Genomic DNA, 15,573 nt, shown 5'->3' with positions numbered 1-15,573 from the left:
TCATGGGGGAATCAGGGGTGCCCCCATTGGGACCCAGGGGAGGGGTCCTAATGGGGACCAAATTGTACATTTTCATCTTCACTTTGAGATTGCCATGTCTGATTTTCACCAAACTTGGTAGGTAGCATCCCTAGGGGGATAGGATCTCAATTTGTTCAATGGGCACCATGACCCACCTGGGGGCCCCCAGGGGGCCCAAACCCCCTGAAATTAAGGAATCTTAAAAAATCTTCTCTAGAACCAGAAGTGATAGGGCTTAGATAATACTATGAGTTAGTACATTGATGACTGTAGTTTCAAGTTTGTTCATGGGGTTGGCGGAATCAGGAGTGCCCCCCCCCCCCCCTACCTTAGGACCCAGGAGAGGGGATGGGGAGAAGTCCTACAGTTGTAATGGAGCCTGAATTGTACATGTTCCTCTTCTTCTTGAAAACCTCATAAATGATGAATTTTGACCAAACTTAGCAGGTAGCATCCCCAGGGGGATAGCATCTCAATTCCTTCAAATGGGCACCATGTCCCTCTTGGGGGGCCCACCCCCCCCCCCCCCCCCCCCCACACACACACACACACACATTAAGGAATATTTGAAATCTTCTACTCTAGAACCAGAAATGATAAAGCAAAGTTGATACCATGAGTTTGTACATTGATGACTTCAGTTCCAAGTTTGTTCATTGCAGATCCAGGGCTGCCTGCCCCCCCCCCCCTTTCCGGGGGGGGGGGGGGGGGGGGATCCATATGCAGACCTAAGTTTCCAATGTTCTCAGGTAAGAGTGTGCAAGAATGCATGGAAAGTGAAATTGCCATACTCAGGTGAGCGCGTGACCCCTGGGTTTCTTGTTGCAAACAAACTCTTCATTTCCTTCAATTGATCCCTTGGCATCTAGCACAGACAGTGTGCGAGCTGTTTGATTTTCAGAGCAAGCTTGCACACAAGGGAGGATAGTTCTGTATGTAGCTTCATCATCTGCCATAATAATGGGTATCTATGATTAAATCGTTCAGAATGCACATGAACAAAAAAAAAAACCAACTAACAAATCTGCACCTTTTTTAACAAGGCACCTCGTATAATATATAGATGTATTATTAGCAAAATGTCTATCAGTTGGAGATTATTCATACATATTGTTCTTTGATCATGCTTTGCATGAGATACAGATGTACTTTGTCTACTAATACTATGCATTTTCTCATCAGACACAATTCATTGGATGCCTCATCAAAATATCACTTAGTTAGATATTTCTTGCACGTTTCTTCAAAATATTTAATAAGGGCTATAAATATATTTGTCCATTTCACGCATTATGTGAACGATCTCTGTCTAGGCATTTTCATGCCAGACATATTCTGTGACACGGGACATGGATGTCCGTTCAAATATTAAAACAGTTTAATAACAGACAAGAGACCACTTTTTCGAGCAGGTTTTTGAACCTTAAGAGGTTCTGAAACCCGTCTGGAGTATAAATGGGGTAGTTGGCACTTGCTATAGTACTACTATAGAAAGCAATGGCAAAAATGTGCTTTTTTTTTGTGGGGGGGGGGGGGGGGGAGGGGAGGAAAGGAATGTACAGTTGTATCATTCCCTTGCCTTTTATAGGACTACAGTACCTCGTGTAGTCAAGAGGGTGTTATTGTAAAAATATCAACCAGGCAGAACAGCCAGGCCAGGCTTCACTGGTTCATGTCATGTCCAATGTAGTGTGAAGGAAATCTGTTTATGATTCTCTGGTTTTAAAGGATAAATGTCTGTATGCCTATTATTGATTGACATGCTTTTGCAACCCCTGGCATACAAGGGGAACCCATTCATGTGACACGGGATATAAAAGACAAATAATGTTGATTATGAAAACAATGTCTCTCTGAACGAAGGGGGAGGGGTGTAAAGATTAATTGATAGCGAGAAGAAGGAAGGAGAGAAACCTGTATTTTAATCGTTTTTAGAATAAGTAGATACAAAAGATAAAGAAGCAGTGTAGGATAGCCTCAAATAAACTCAAATGAAGCACGTTCATAGCAAAATAATCTCACATATTGCCAGCCACTGTTTTCCTAAATTCAGATGTCCACCCACCACACCAGATTGATTGCTCACCATGCACCTGATGTCGTAACCAAACAAACAACAAAACAAAAACAAAACAAAACAAAACTAAACAAACTAAACAGCATGGTCTGTGGAGAATGATCTCATTGCATAGCCCATGTGACATTCATTTGTTGTTTTTCTTCTTTTAAACTAAGTCTTGTTTTGCTGAAATTTTGGTTCGAATGCTTCAAAGTGACGTGAGACTCATGTACGGTAGATCATCAAGCTCTTGCTAAATGAGGCGACTATGATTTCCAGGGGAATGCACGGTGGTAGTTTTATTATGAGGCCAACTACACGTTTGTAGCCTTTAGATGTGTCACTGTTAATTGATGGCGTTACGCCCAATGTGCTTTTTAATCTGTGTTCCAGGACAGTTTGCAGGTCAAAGCATCTGTGTAGCTTTAGTGAAGTATTCTGAAGCATTTTGACATAATACACATATTTCTCAACTTTATTTTTGCTGTGTATCCATACAATTTGACAACAGAAGTTCAAGTTTGCCTAAACTGATAACAACTGTTCACTGGAAATATCAAGACTTAGTACGCGACTTTTCACTGACCCATACAGACTTAGTCTGTATGGGTCAGTGAAGAGTAAGGTCTTTAACCCGTTGAGGATGAGTCCCGAGTATACTCGGGCAGGTGTCTATGGGAAATGCGTGTTGTAGCAATATCAAACCGTCCTCAACGGGTTAATAGGGCACGTTTGTATTGAATTACCAATATGCCCCAGAAATGTTTTAAACCATACTAACCCCAACCAGCCTGCTTCTGTAGTGTATAAAACCCCAGAGAAACACATAGATTATATTTTCTTGTGCCTTTCTATTTAAGTGAATTGTCCTTCACTCGCAATACTTAAAAGGGCATTAAGAATGGTGTATAGTGTATGCTTCATAGCTTTCAAATTACCTGTAATGAAAACTATAATGCAAAACTTGATGGCACCTATCACAGAACCAGCAATGTTTCATGCATGAAATGAAAACTGCATTTTTGTGATGTACACTGTGTGCTGGACATCTTATATAAAACGTCCTAAACTCTCCATTTTACATTCATTCATTTCTGAAGAGATATCGGAAGGAAAAGTGAGTTGGAAACTCTTTCATTGCTGAGGCTATTTAAGATTTGCTGACATCAGCGACAAGTTTTTGATCAGTATTAGGAATATATTTAATTTGAGAGAAAGGAGGCATATTGTATGATATTGTTTTGTTTCACCCATGTGAAAAAAAAATAGTACGAAAAAAGGTCAGAACACCTAGCAGAGTTTGCTACATAAATTCTAGACATTTACATATATACAAATACACTGCGTGAATGTGAAGGCCATAATTGTTTTATTTCATCTCAGATGACAATCGATATTTTAGATTTTGTGATTATTTGTCATTGATAGTTTCTTCACCCAATGATTGCTTTCTGATAATAGTTCAATACCTATGTGTCCACTGATGATGGTCATGATTCATAGATGGACAGTACTTAATAATCAGAATGTTGTGTTTAAATGGTAATGAATATTATTCACAGACTGTTGGGGAATAGGATGTAGAATATGTGTTGTCAGTTTAATTGAACTCCTACTGTAGTGTAAAGTTCATAATGACTCTATTCATGTAGGTACATTGTACATCTTATACATTGTATGTTGTAGCATGGTGTGTACAGTGTGACAGTTGTTAGCTCAGCATGCAGTAGGGATATTAATGGTTTCTGCTCCATTGAATTGGTACAATATTTGATGTGGCAACCCTGAGGGTGGTCTGTACAGACAGAAATAGACACTGCCAATGCTGTTGTCCCCACTATATTGGGCTACAAGGCAGATAATAAGTATGCAGGTACATGTACTTGTGTATTGTTATGTTGCACTTGTATACCTACATGGTAGGATTTAGGTTTCAGAGAAAAATGTACCTGTAGTGTATACATGAAGTATCCATCTTCTGTTGATACACACGCTCTTCCAGCCTTTAAGTCTTCTACAGGGTGTGGCATACGATGTGGATTACAATTTGAGCATTCAATATGCTGCGTAGGAAAGTAACTGAAGAGTTGTGGGTGGCATACCAGCAAAAATTATTTAATTGATGAGCCTAGTGGTTTATCAGTTTCAAGATAACCAAATATGGCTGGATGTAAAATGTTGCTGGCTGCTCATTTTTTCCCCACATGATACAATACCCCATCTTTCATTCCCTCCAAAAAAATGTATAATAAATGAATGAAAAATAAATAAAAAAAATGTGTAGCTACTAGAAAATATGAATAAAATGTTGACATGTTATGATATGTGTTAATATGTATATCAATCAAAGAAGAAAAAACACAATCCATGTCATAAATTGCAAGCAAATTTTCATACCATTAGTGATCATGATAGATGAATGAAATTGCTTATTTGTAGCTTGGACATCTTAATTTTTATAGATGACATACATGTAGAAGTAACAGTCAATAAAATCTTCAAGCACTATTTGAGTTAAATATATAATAGCATTAAGTTTCTTCATTGTCTGTGTGTACATCTTATAGTATGGTCTTTCAGGTCAAAATGATTGAGCATTCATGTTGCTGCAGTGTTACTGTGTATCTATAATTGCTGGGGCCCCATAATGCCGTAAGGGAAAAATCAATGAGAAGATTGCAAACTAATATTTTAGAATAGTAGGCTGTTATTATACATTTTATGTGTACACTACATTTCAGCAGATAGAAGACATGTGCAAATGATGATCATACATACTTACAACATATCATGCTTAGCCAAAGGTGCCATAAACACAGGCAATGGGGACTGAGGCTGATGCTGCAAAAATATATTTGTTTCTACATCTTTTCACCTTTATTAGCAAATTATTACTCAAAGGGATGGTATATTATTGGTTGAGGTGAGGATTCAGCTTTTAACTTTTTTGCAAAATACTTAAGAACTGTTTCATGAAATGTTAAAAGAGCATACAATTCTATGAGGAATTCATTAAGAGTATTTAATGAAAGTGAGGATTTGAATGGCTGAGATAAAAAACAACAACAAAGTAAGACAAACCAATAACAAAAACAATAAAAGGTGTGTCCCGCCTTTTATTAGAATAGCTTTGTTTTGGATATCTCAGTCATTTAAAAACCAATTTTCATCTAATAAACTTCTTAGAATTATATGCTCTTTCATGTTACATAAGAGGTTTCTCATTATCTCAAAAAATAATTTAAAAATGTTGGAAACCTGAAGCCTTATCTTAAAGGCGCATAGTCCCGGTGGGTGCGAGGGCGCTGTTTGATGATACTGCTGATCACCGTTAGCATGATACAAAGATTGCCGAAGTTGAGCTGTCATCAAGAGTAAAGCGTGTAGGTGTTGCTAGGTAACGTTGTCTTCGTTGTCTTCTCTGCGCATCACACAGTCTGTAGTGATGCCAGGAAGCATGCTTAAATGTGCTTCTTAGTATGACATCACAAAAGAAGTTTGCTAAAGCTGTCAACCCCCTTGGCGGAATCATTAGCCGAACTATGATCAGACCACTGACAATGGTGGATCGGACTTCTTTGGACTTGGGGGAATGGGTCTCAGCGTAAGCGCTAAAGAGGAGTCGATAGCATACATGTAGGTCTTTTATAGGAAACTTGCGCTGTGCGCCCGCATACGCATATGACTAGACCACTGGATGTGCTTTTAATCAAAACTGTGCCATCTCTCTAAGGTTTTCTGACCAGGGAGGTTATCTGACTCAATGGCCCGAATTCACGAAGGTGGTACAAATGAAACCATGGTTTAAACCATGGACAAAAACCATGGAGCGCCAAGTGTCGCATGGAATGTTTCGTCACGAAATCAGTCATTTCGTCGATGAAATGATTATTTTGTAACGAAATGACAACACTTGTAACGAAATGAACATTTCGTCCACGAAATGATAATTTCGTTTACCAAAACAGTCATTTTGTCAACGAAATAACCAATTTCGTAACGAAATATTCCATGCGACACTTGGCGCTCCATGGTTTTTGTCCATGGTTTAAACCATGGTTTCATTTGTACCACCTTCGTGAATTCGGGCAAAGGAGTGCTTTGGGTGTTTGTCACTCCATTTCTCATGATTACATCAAAAAGAATGAGACAGAAAAGTGAATGATGATATTCACCTTTATTTGTTGATCAAGCAATTAGGCTACATACTAGATAAGCAGCTACAGTGCCTCATAAAGGAACTCCAATAAAACTGATGTGTTTGTTGAAGCTGATTACTATCCAGGCATAACAATAAAGCATGGCAGTTGTGATACAAGGTAATAGAATTTGCTGGAGGATAATGACAACTGATTTGACCATGGTTGAATGTAATGTTTATTTTCATTCCTGGTCAATGAATAGTTAATTAGCTCATAATACCTTGCACATGCAATAGATACTTGTTACGTTCACCTGTCAAATGACCAGGTTTGGCAACTGCCTACCAGTGTCAACACACCCTCAGACTCCAATAAGTGGACAGGTGGCGGGTACAAGGATAAAGCAGGTCACACCCACCTCAGACTGGTTGAGTGGGTGGAGAAAAATATGCTGGCTGTTATAATGGTACAATGTATGTGCAAGCTTAGTTGTATGGTCTATTATGCCGTCTACAGTAAATGCCGTATAATGGAGCTGCACTCAATAACTAATGTTTTTGTAAACAAGAATATAATATTAATGGCATCCAATTTCGCTTTTATACCCCAAAATATATGTTATGGAGCGACAAGACAAATTGGTATGTAATATCAGTATGGCCCAGTTACTAAAAGATTTACTTCTTAAAATCTGTTTGCCTCATGTGGACTTTTTATGGTCTATTTCCATTTAAGAAATAATGCCTGCTTGGTAGAATCTCGATTTCTCTTTTCAAATGAGTTTAAATTACCATTTGGATATTGGCTTTAATTCGCAAAGCTTCTGAATTCTGACTAGCTTTTTGACATTGCAGTGTAAATATTGAACAACCACAGCAACAACAACAACGAAGCCCCTAATTTTATGTTGACACTGGAATTTGTGGTCATTTGCTGTCATATCAGCATCTCAGTAATCAAATCCACCATCTCAGCAAGCACATGCAGTGTATGGTCAAAGCAAATAGACAAAATATGTTGCCTTTATGATACAATGTGTGTGGATCACCTGGAATAGTCATTGACAATTTCATAATTTGGGACTTCATATTTCTCCTGTGATGATTGTCCATATTGAAGTCAGGGCTTTTATGTGGGACAGAGATAGATTAAAAAAAAAATGATTTGGCTCAAAAGTACTCTGACGATTTTGACGATAGAAGACAGGGCTTGACAATGACATTAACTTTTTTGTCTGGTGGTCCATTCGGTCCAGTGAAATTTTATTGTGAAGTTTTGGTGGCCTGAAATAGATATGTTGTGGTCCAAAATAAAAGCAAAGGTAACCGTCCATTTTTAATCACAGTTGCCCTCTCGGGCCACCAAAAAATAGATTTGGTGGCCCGACACAAGTTTTTAGTGGCCCTGGGGCACCAGGCCACCTCTAAAACTTAGGGCCTTGGAAGACCTGTTGCCTGCCTCTCAGAAGGATTGTTTCCACCAAAGAAAATGGTCTCAGCCTGCTCTCATCACCATGACCCCTGGCAGCACACAAGTCAGAGCTAACCCCTTGCTGTCACTCGGCAAACCGATGCCTCCTAGTCCTCTCCTTCTTGTTAGGACTCCCTTGCCGTGGGCGACCTAGCAAGTCTTGTTACACTAGAGTCAAAATGACATTTGCCCATATCCCCGACCAAACAAGTGTTATTATCCGCACAGTAGAGTCAAAATGCCATTTTCATATTTCCGCTACCAAAATGCACACCATACTTATCATGCCCAAAACAAAACGGACCACTCCCTCGCTCCTTATCCAGTCAATACGAGTGTATCTATTATTCATTCATTTTAGTCACTACAAATGTAGCAGAGCGCTCTGAGTTCAACTTGGTTTAATAGACATATGCAATGCAGATGCATGTTGACTTTTGCTGATTCATGATACCCTAACTATCACTTTCATGGCCAAATGATATCTGAATACCTGCCATATATTTGATAATACAAACTGTATATTTTCTACTATTTTCCTTCCCGGTGTACAGCTACGCAAAAAAAAAAAAAAAAACCAAACCAAACAAACAAACAAACAAACAAACAAACAAACTTCCATACCAAGGTTCTGTTGGCGACATCATCTGTCAATCATTGCTAAAATATTAATATAATTAACAAAAGACAATGGAATGCACCTCTCCCTAGACTAATCTTAAATTGTATGTTTGCATGTTACTGATATGATGAACAAAAGACATTACAGGGATACACTGTACACGCAAATTATTATCAGTCCAAGGGAAGGTTTGTTCCAATGTCTTTTTGCTATGAAAAGCATATTTGTACTCTACATTCTGTACCAGTGATTGACAGAAAATGTCATGGACAGAATCTTGGTTTTGGAAGGTTTTGTGTGGATGCATCCCAGTAATATGAAGAAACATTGTAGAAAAATTAATATAAGATATATGAAACATATTAAGATATTTTTTCTTTTTGCCATGTAAATGATGACGTTGAGGATGAGTCCTGAGTATACTCAGGCAGGTGTCTGTGGGAAATGCATGTTGTAGCAAAATCAAACTGTCCTCAACAGGTTAAGGGTATCATGAATTAGTACAGTCAACATTTGCAATTGCACAGTCCCTTTTAATACAGGTGACAAATACAAATTGTGCCATCTTGGTTGCTTAGCTAAATTGCTAAATATCATAGAACCCTACATTCTATTTTGACAGTCTTTACATGTATATATTTAGATTTTGTTGCTGATCTGTTTTTGATCCAGACAATGACACAGAGTCCGCTGAATCAACATTTTCTGGATTGTCAACCATTCAGAACATATATACATTGTAGACAAGAATCTAGGCACCACATCATATGTGACCCTGCATCACAAAACCGACAAAAAGTCGCCAGACATGGATTTTCAGATAAGAGCAAATTCTGAAAGAGTAGACTTTAAAGCTTTAAAAATGATGTATACTGTATACGCTATAATTTTCGCGTACATAAATTTTCGCGAATTGCCGATGTCACACATTTTCGCGAGTGGTTAAATTCGCGATTGGGGGACCAGAGAAAATATGAAGTGGCAAAGAAAGTGTGAATTACCAACTTACTAGCATATAAGAATGATACTAGTTATACACTGCATGAAAAAGACGTGCCAAACTCTGCGAACTAGTAAATTAGAATTCAACATTTTTGAAGTGGTTAAGTCCATCGCGCTAGATTTCTGACGAGCGGTCCCCTTGCGATAATGGATTGGCTCTCTACAGTATTCGTAAGAAGACGTGGACGTTTGTAAACAAGCTTAGCCAGTATGGTCTGTTTGGTAAGCCGTGACATGGTATTCCAGTACTGAAATGTTTGTATCATCAAGGCAAGGGATTCATTTTGGAAGGTAATATTTTCGCGTGTTGTTAATTTCGCGAATAGCTCCCGACTCGCGAAATTCGCGAAAATAAAACCCCCGCGAAATATATAGCGTATACAGTAATTCAATTCAAATGGACTCTCCTAACCTATCCTAATATTGGAAAGAAAGCACACTCTGGAAAGTGTGAATTGAGAAAAGAGACTCTGAAGTACAGGGTCTGTTCAGGCACTGTAATAATCTTTACCAAGTCTTGCTAGCTGTGTGATGAATGGAACAAAAAAACAGGTTAACCACCAGAGCAACAGCAATGAAGGAATGATTAGATTAAAGGTAGGGAATCCCATTTGCATGCCTTAAATGAAGAGTTGTATAAATACAGTGGTATGTTGAAGAGAGTATCATTTTAGAAACTCCCATTAAGTATTGAAAGTGGGAGGTAACATTTAGTACATTTTTATTGACCGTTAGATTTTGAATTGAATTTTTTTCGGGGCTCACCATAAATTCCAGTACATTACTAGGCTACCTTTGCAGACCCATGCACTGCATGTGTGTCCATCATGTATATTTTGTGAAGAAAGTTCATCAAAACTTACAAACATTTCTATATACATTCTTGCCACACACTCTATATGTTATTACATCAGCTCTTATACTTTTAGATTTGTGTTTATAGACAAAAGATACAGAAGACTGCAACAAAAAGGCTTAAGTGTGGCTGACACACAAAACTACTGAGTAGTTGAGTTTTGTGCATTATTCAAATTGTAGATAACTGTTGACTTCCAAATGTCTCCGCAGTGGCCTAAACAAGTCCCCTGAGGTTCATATTTAATGTTTTGCTGCATTTTGGGAGGTCTGTAAAAGGTATCCCCTACCTTTAAGCTGAAACTATTAAAGCATGCTTTATCAACATGTTCTGCAGATGATTAATGTCAACTGTCATTGCAGTACCTTAGCATCATTCTTTCCAAAGTTATTGGAGTTGAAAGTGAAGAGTATGGACAGGGTTTTTAAGAAATGAAAAGAGGACTCTATGAGAAACACCTAATCACACTATTCCACCAAAAAAGTGTTTGAGAAAAACTGATGAAAACACAAGTTCCTGTTTGTTTTATGATCCCAAACATTAGTATAATGTAGAAGAAGACTTGCTCTTTCAGTTCTAACACAATATCAGTGCATTTTTGTTGGTTTTGTGATGCGCGGTCACATATAACATCACCCAAACTTTCCATGACCCAGGAAACTATACTTGTTACTTTCATGCTCATTATAGGGCAAAATGGTGCAGCATTTTATTTAAAATGTAGTCAAAGCAAATGACATGTTTCATAGTCATGTGGTACGGCTAGCCTATGGTTGTTTTTTATTACTGATGATCAGATTATTTTTGCTGGCAGTTTGTTTTGACAATGCGTATAGTGTCCTTAGCATCACTATTCAAAATTGAAACTTGCTACAGGGTACTTGTAGATCATGCAAGTTTGATGTTGTACAATTCAACATTTTGGGCCAAACTACTGGAATCAATTCGTTGGTTAGGCCTACATAAGTGGGGTGCTACACGTACGGGTGTGATGTCATTCTAAAACATGGGTGTTAAAGGAGTATGTTTTGTCTTCCTTCAATTATCAAAACTCTTGAAGGAGACTATGATATACGTTGCATATTATATAACTTTTCATACAAAGTCTCCCGATATTGTCTAATATTTCATGTGGTGGAGTTTATAACAAAAGGTCATATGTTCATTCTTTGTTTCATTTGACACCAGATCTGTGGGAAACAGCCTTTATGAGAAGATGTGACCATAATTCAGATAAAGTCAGTGGCAATATCCCCAAAGGTAAGTACAACTGGTGTACTATTCACAAACTGGGGTGTCAATGGCTGCACTAATCATCATTTCCATATTTGAAACATGTTTCAATACCCACAATCAAATACATATTTGTAATTTAAGCCTTTCGGATGGCGTATCTCGATCGTCTCTATCGTGTCCATCATATGGAGTCGAGAGGAAGGCCTTGTCACTGCGCAGCTCCATAGGCAGTTTGACCTGAGGAGTGGATATGTGTAGTTGGCAGTAGATGGTGAGGCAGGTCCAAGCTATGAATGAGCTTCAAAATGCCTTGCAACTATCTACCTTTCATGCAAATGGTTGCCATTTCTGTACGTGCCATATTCAGGAATTGGCCTGCAACACATTTGTTGATGTCCAGAGTGTAAAGTGTGCATGATACATACATGTACATCAAATAGCGATTGGTCTTTACTTGTGCAGTGTGAACAACATTTAACGCTTAACGAGACGTTCTACTCAGCTCAGCTTCACCTTGTTGAACATACAATTTGTAGTTCCTCATGCAGAAGCTTTACCATTGCGCTTGTCTTTCACTATCTGTTGTATGATTTTAGTATTTTCTACTGCACTTCAAATCAGTATGTGAAGCTTAAAAGTTTAATTGCTTCAGATGTTTTTACTTTCAGAATTCAGAAGCATTAATGCCAGAAATAAGGCTGCTTTGTGTAAGGGATTTTTTTTTCTTTTGTGGATCCACATCTCTGTGTGTTGTTGAAAGTCATATACTCCATACTGTTTGGTTTTATCAAAGCACAAAAATTTTCCTCAGAACTACAAGGATTTAAGGTGCCAGAAGAGTCACGTCTTTGAGCTCACTCGACACTTTGTTGTAAATCGATGGAGCAGGTCGTTTTGGTTCCTTGGCTAAGAAATTCAGTGTGATTGAATCTTTTGTGTGGAGTCACTGATCCTGTTGTAAGTTGTACTTAGTGGCAAAAGGAATCTGTGGAAAGCTCAGGATGTAATCTTTTCTTTGAAAAATTGCTTTACTCAGACAAGAGTATAAATTTAAGCATATTTAAGTACCGCATGCATTGTACTTGGTATGTTGTCTGGAGCTGCACAATTTTGACAGGTCTTGTAAGACCCCGTTTACAGTGCGAGGCTTGGCCGTGGCCGAGCTCGGCTTTATTTTAGTGTAAATGTGCAAAAGGCCAAATGCGGGGCCAAAATTGGCCGTGCATTTGGCCACGCTCTGGAGGTGGTTTCTGCTGTGGCTCGGCCGCAGCTGAGCCCTGCCTTTTCTCAGTGTATACGCAAACTGGGCCAAATGCACGGCCAATTTTAGCCCAGGCTTCCAAACCCTCTGCCCGTACTATTCCATTATTCAGGATATTAACCCCCTCAACGTCGAAAACTGGTATAGTTTAGGGTGGTTTTGTCCTGCATATGATTTTTCTTTCGGCAAAGGTCTTTGCCCGAACGGCGACTTCGTCGCCACGGAATCCAGTTGGCAAAGGGTCTGGAAACCAGACTATACCAAATTGCGTTTGTTTACGAGCAGAGCGCCACTACGACAAAATATTGAAAGGTTTGAATTAAAAGCCCGGGCCAAGCCCGGCAGTGTAAACGGACAAAATTGAGGGGCTCGGGCCCTCTCAATTGAGGCTGGGCTCGACCGTGGCTCAGCCGAGCCCCGCACTGTAAAACGAGTCTAAGTGGCAAAAGTATCTGTGGAAAGCTCAAGATGTAAACTTTTGTTAAAAAAAAAAAATTACCTGCATTGTACTTGGTATGTTGTCGTGAGCTGCACAAATTTGACAGGTCTTGTAAGTTTCTTTGACAAGGTAAGGGTACATTCCATATGATATGCTACACTTAAACTCTGTAAACAAATGTAGCCTTGTGAGTTTGTTGTGAATATAAAAGCTAAATCTCAATAACATTACTATTTCACACTTGACTGTATGACTGAGCTGTCTTTGTCATTGAGGGTTACGGTATCAAGGTGTAGGGTATGCATGCGTGCTCAGCTTCGTGCTGGTGGCTCGGAATCACCATACCATGTCGAGTGCTGGTGGGCGTGTTGACACACTGCTTGCTGGGTAGAGCTCGCCTTTTCTTTTCTCCCTCTCTCTCTCTCTTGTTCAGTGTGTGTGTGGCTGGATGCATTCACATGGGCTGTGTACTGGATCGAGGTATCACAGCAAAGTTGACTCAGAACTCTTTGCCATGCATGATTGCTTCTTTGCTGGTCTCCTCTCGGGGGTTCGTCTCGTAGCGTTCATGGAGTGCAGTGCGATGATCGTATTTATATGACAAGAGTGAGCGCCAGTGGGTGGTTCTGTCCTTGGGGAGTTACTCTGGGATTGGCTTTGGAGGGATGAAGTTCTCTCGCTTGTACAGGTAGACTGGTGGATCAGAGTTTCGGGAGTGTGTGTATGGACGTGGACGGAGGCCTGTGATTGTGGAACCACTTTGCGGTAGGTTTCTCAGTTAGATATGTACCTATTGAGCAAGTTTTGGAATATTTAAACATGGATTGTGAGCTATTCTTGCTACACTTGTGAGGACATATTACAAGTGGAATACCTTGTTGTTGTATCTAGTCATTTTCTTGCAAGAATGAGTGATGTACTGCCAAGGTGAGTAAGAGAACCATATTGAACTATCACCTTTGACATATTTACTCTCTTCCCAATTTTTTTTGTTTCATTTTCCATCTGAGAAGATGGCAGGATACTGGTAGCCCATATGCAGCTGCATTCACTGGTCTTCCATTGGGGTCAAGTTTATAGAACATGAGGTGAATTACTTCACTGGGTTATGCACCTGCTCTTTACGATTAATGAAGCGGGATTTTTGTATCATGCAGGAGTTATGACCCATTCATACACAGAACTTCCATTTCATGTCCTGTATTGTATCTGACAGACAAGAGTGTTTTTGCCTCTTACTACAGTTGTAACTTGATTCTGGGTTGGAAGATGATTAAATTTCACAAATTTTTAAAGTTTACAAGGAGAACATCTGGCTAGCTATCTCTTGCTAAGTATGCAAATGCTTTCCAAGTGCACAACTTCTTTGGCTACAAGTGTATGTTTACAGAGTCTATCACCATAGATTGCAATGATTTGATATCAAACATGCTGCCAGTGAAAATTGATTTGCACAGGATCTTCAATCAATGAATCTGCAGAATTTTCCTGACCTATTGGACATGATTATAGTCCTTCCACACACTCAGGTGCATTGTGTCTAGGGATCGCGCCAGTGAAATACAACAAAGAAAACGATCCACCATTGTTGAAGCCAAATTAGTGCAAGTTTAGTGCGAACAAGGCTTAGCTCTGCAAGGCCTAACATACACATCTTTGGACGAAAACAACTCATATGAAACCAATCAACCAGCTGCCTGAGATAGTAGGTCAACCAAGAAATTTAGTTTTTTTTTTCTCTCTCTCTTTTATAGTCACACTCACGGCATGAAAGGTATTTTTCAAAATGTTGGCAAAAGAAGTTGATAAAAATTGAGTGCACTAATTTTGTTTTTCTGATTGCTGCATGCAGGAATACATGTGGAACAAAATAAATATTCATTTTTATCAAAGCAATATTTTCAAGTGTGCATACTTACATACTGCATTTACATATTGATTGCTTTGTGGGTAAGGCAGGGACCAACTTCTAGCAAGATAATACTTCTATAAGGTCATATGACTGGTAAATCCTTGAAGGGGATAATCTAGCCACGTTCGGATTCCCAACAAAGTCCACCGTCACGTGGACCAACCATGATCTTCCTAAAGTTCCCTTTTCACCATTGAGGTGTCACAACCTTTCTTTGTCTTGTTGCCCTATACACATGTATCTACTTAAAACAGTAACAACAACAGCAATCTCTTACCATTGTCTAGCATAAGCAGTTTTGCAAGTTATTCAAAATGTTTCCTGTTTGAGTTGTCAGAGAGAAATAAACGGAAGCACAGATACAGATATCTGTATTCAGAACAGAAGTGTGCAAAGGTTAAGAGTGAAACTGCCATTCATTGAGGTTGCCCCGGTGACTACAATTTTATAGAATAAACTGAACAGTAAAAGATTCAGTAAAAAAAACTAAGAAAAAGAGAAAGTTTTAGAATAAAAAACTGCCCTTTTTAAAAGAAATGTGATATACATAGTC

General features: G+C 38.9%; 1 protein-coding gene across 5 annotated transcripts in view; it reads left to right on the top strand.

Annotated features, from left to right (window-relative positions):
- The first annotated feature begins 11,358 nt into the window (after positions 1 to 11,358).
- LOC139742175 (synaptotagmin-like protein 4) overlaps positions 11,359 to 15,573 on the top strand; it is a 114,369-nt gene continuing 110,154 nt past the window's right edge. For 4 of the 5 annotated variants that reach the window (XM_071652754.1, XM_071652752.1, XM_071652751.1 and 1 more), the window contains exon 1: positions 13,713 to 13,873. The gene's annotated coding sequence lies outside the window, so the exon portion shown is untranslated. Of the gene's footprint in view, positions 11,433 to 13,712; positions 13,874 to 15,573 lie in introns of those variants that run through there. The other variant, XM_071652750.1, reaches the window with a different exon arrangement.

The sequence above is a fragment of the Diadema antillarum genome, unplaced genomic scaffold (genome assembly GCF_040938485.1).
Source record: "Diadema antillarum isolate AM-2024a unplaced genomic scaffold, OU_Dant_1.0 seq00000982_RagTag, whole genome shotgun sequence".
Lineage (NCBI taxonomy): Eukaryota > Metazoa > Echinodermata > Echinoidea > Diadematoida > Diadematidae > Diadema > Diadema antillarum.
This window is presented reverse-complemented; position numbering and strand designations above follow the sequence as displayed.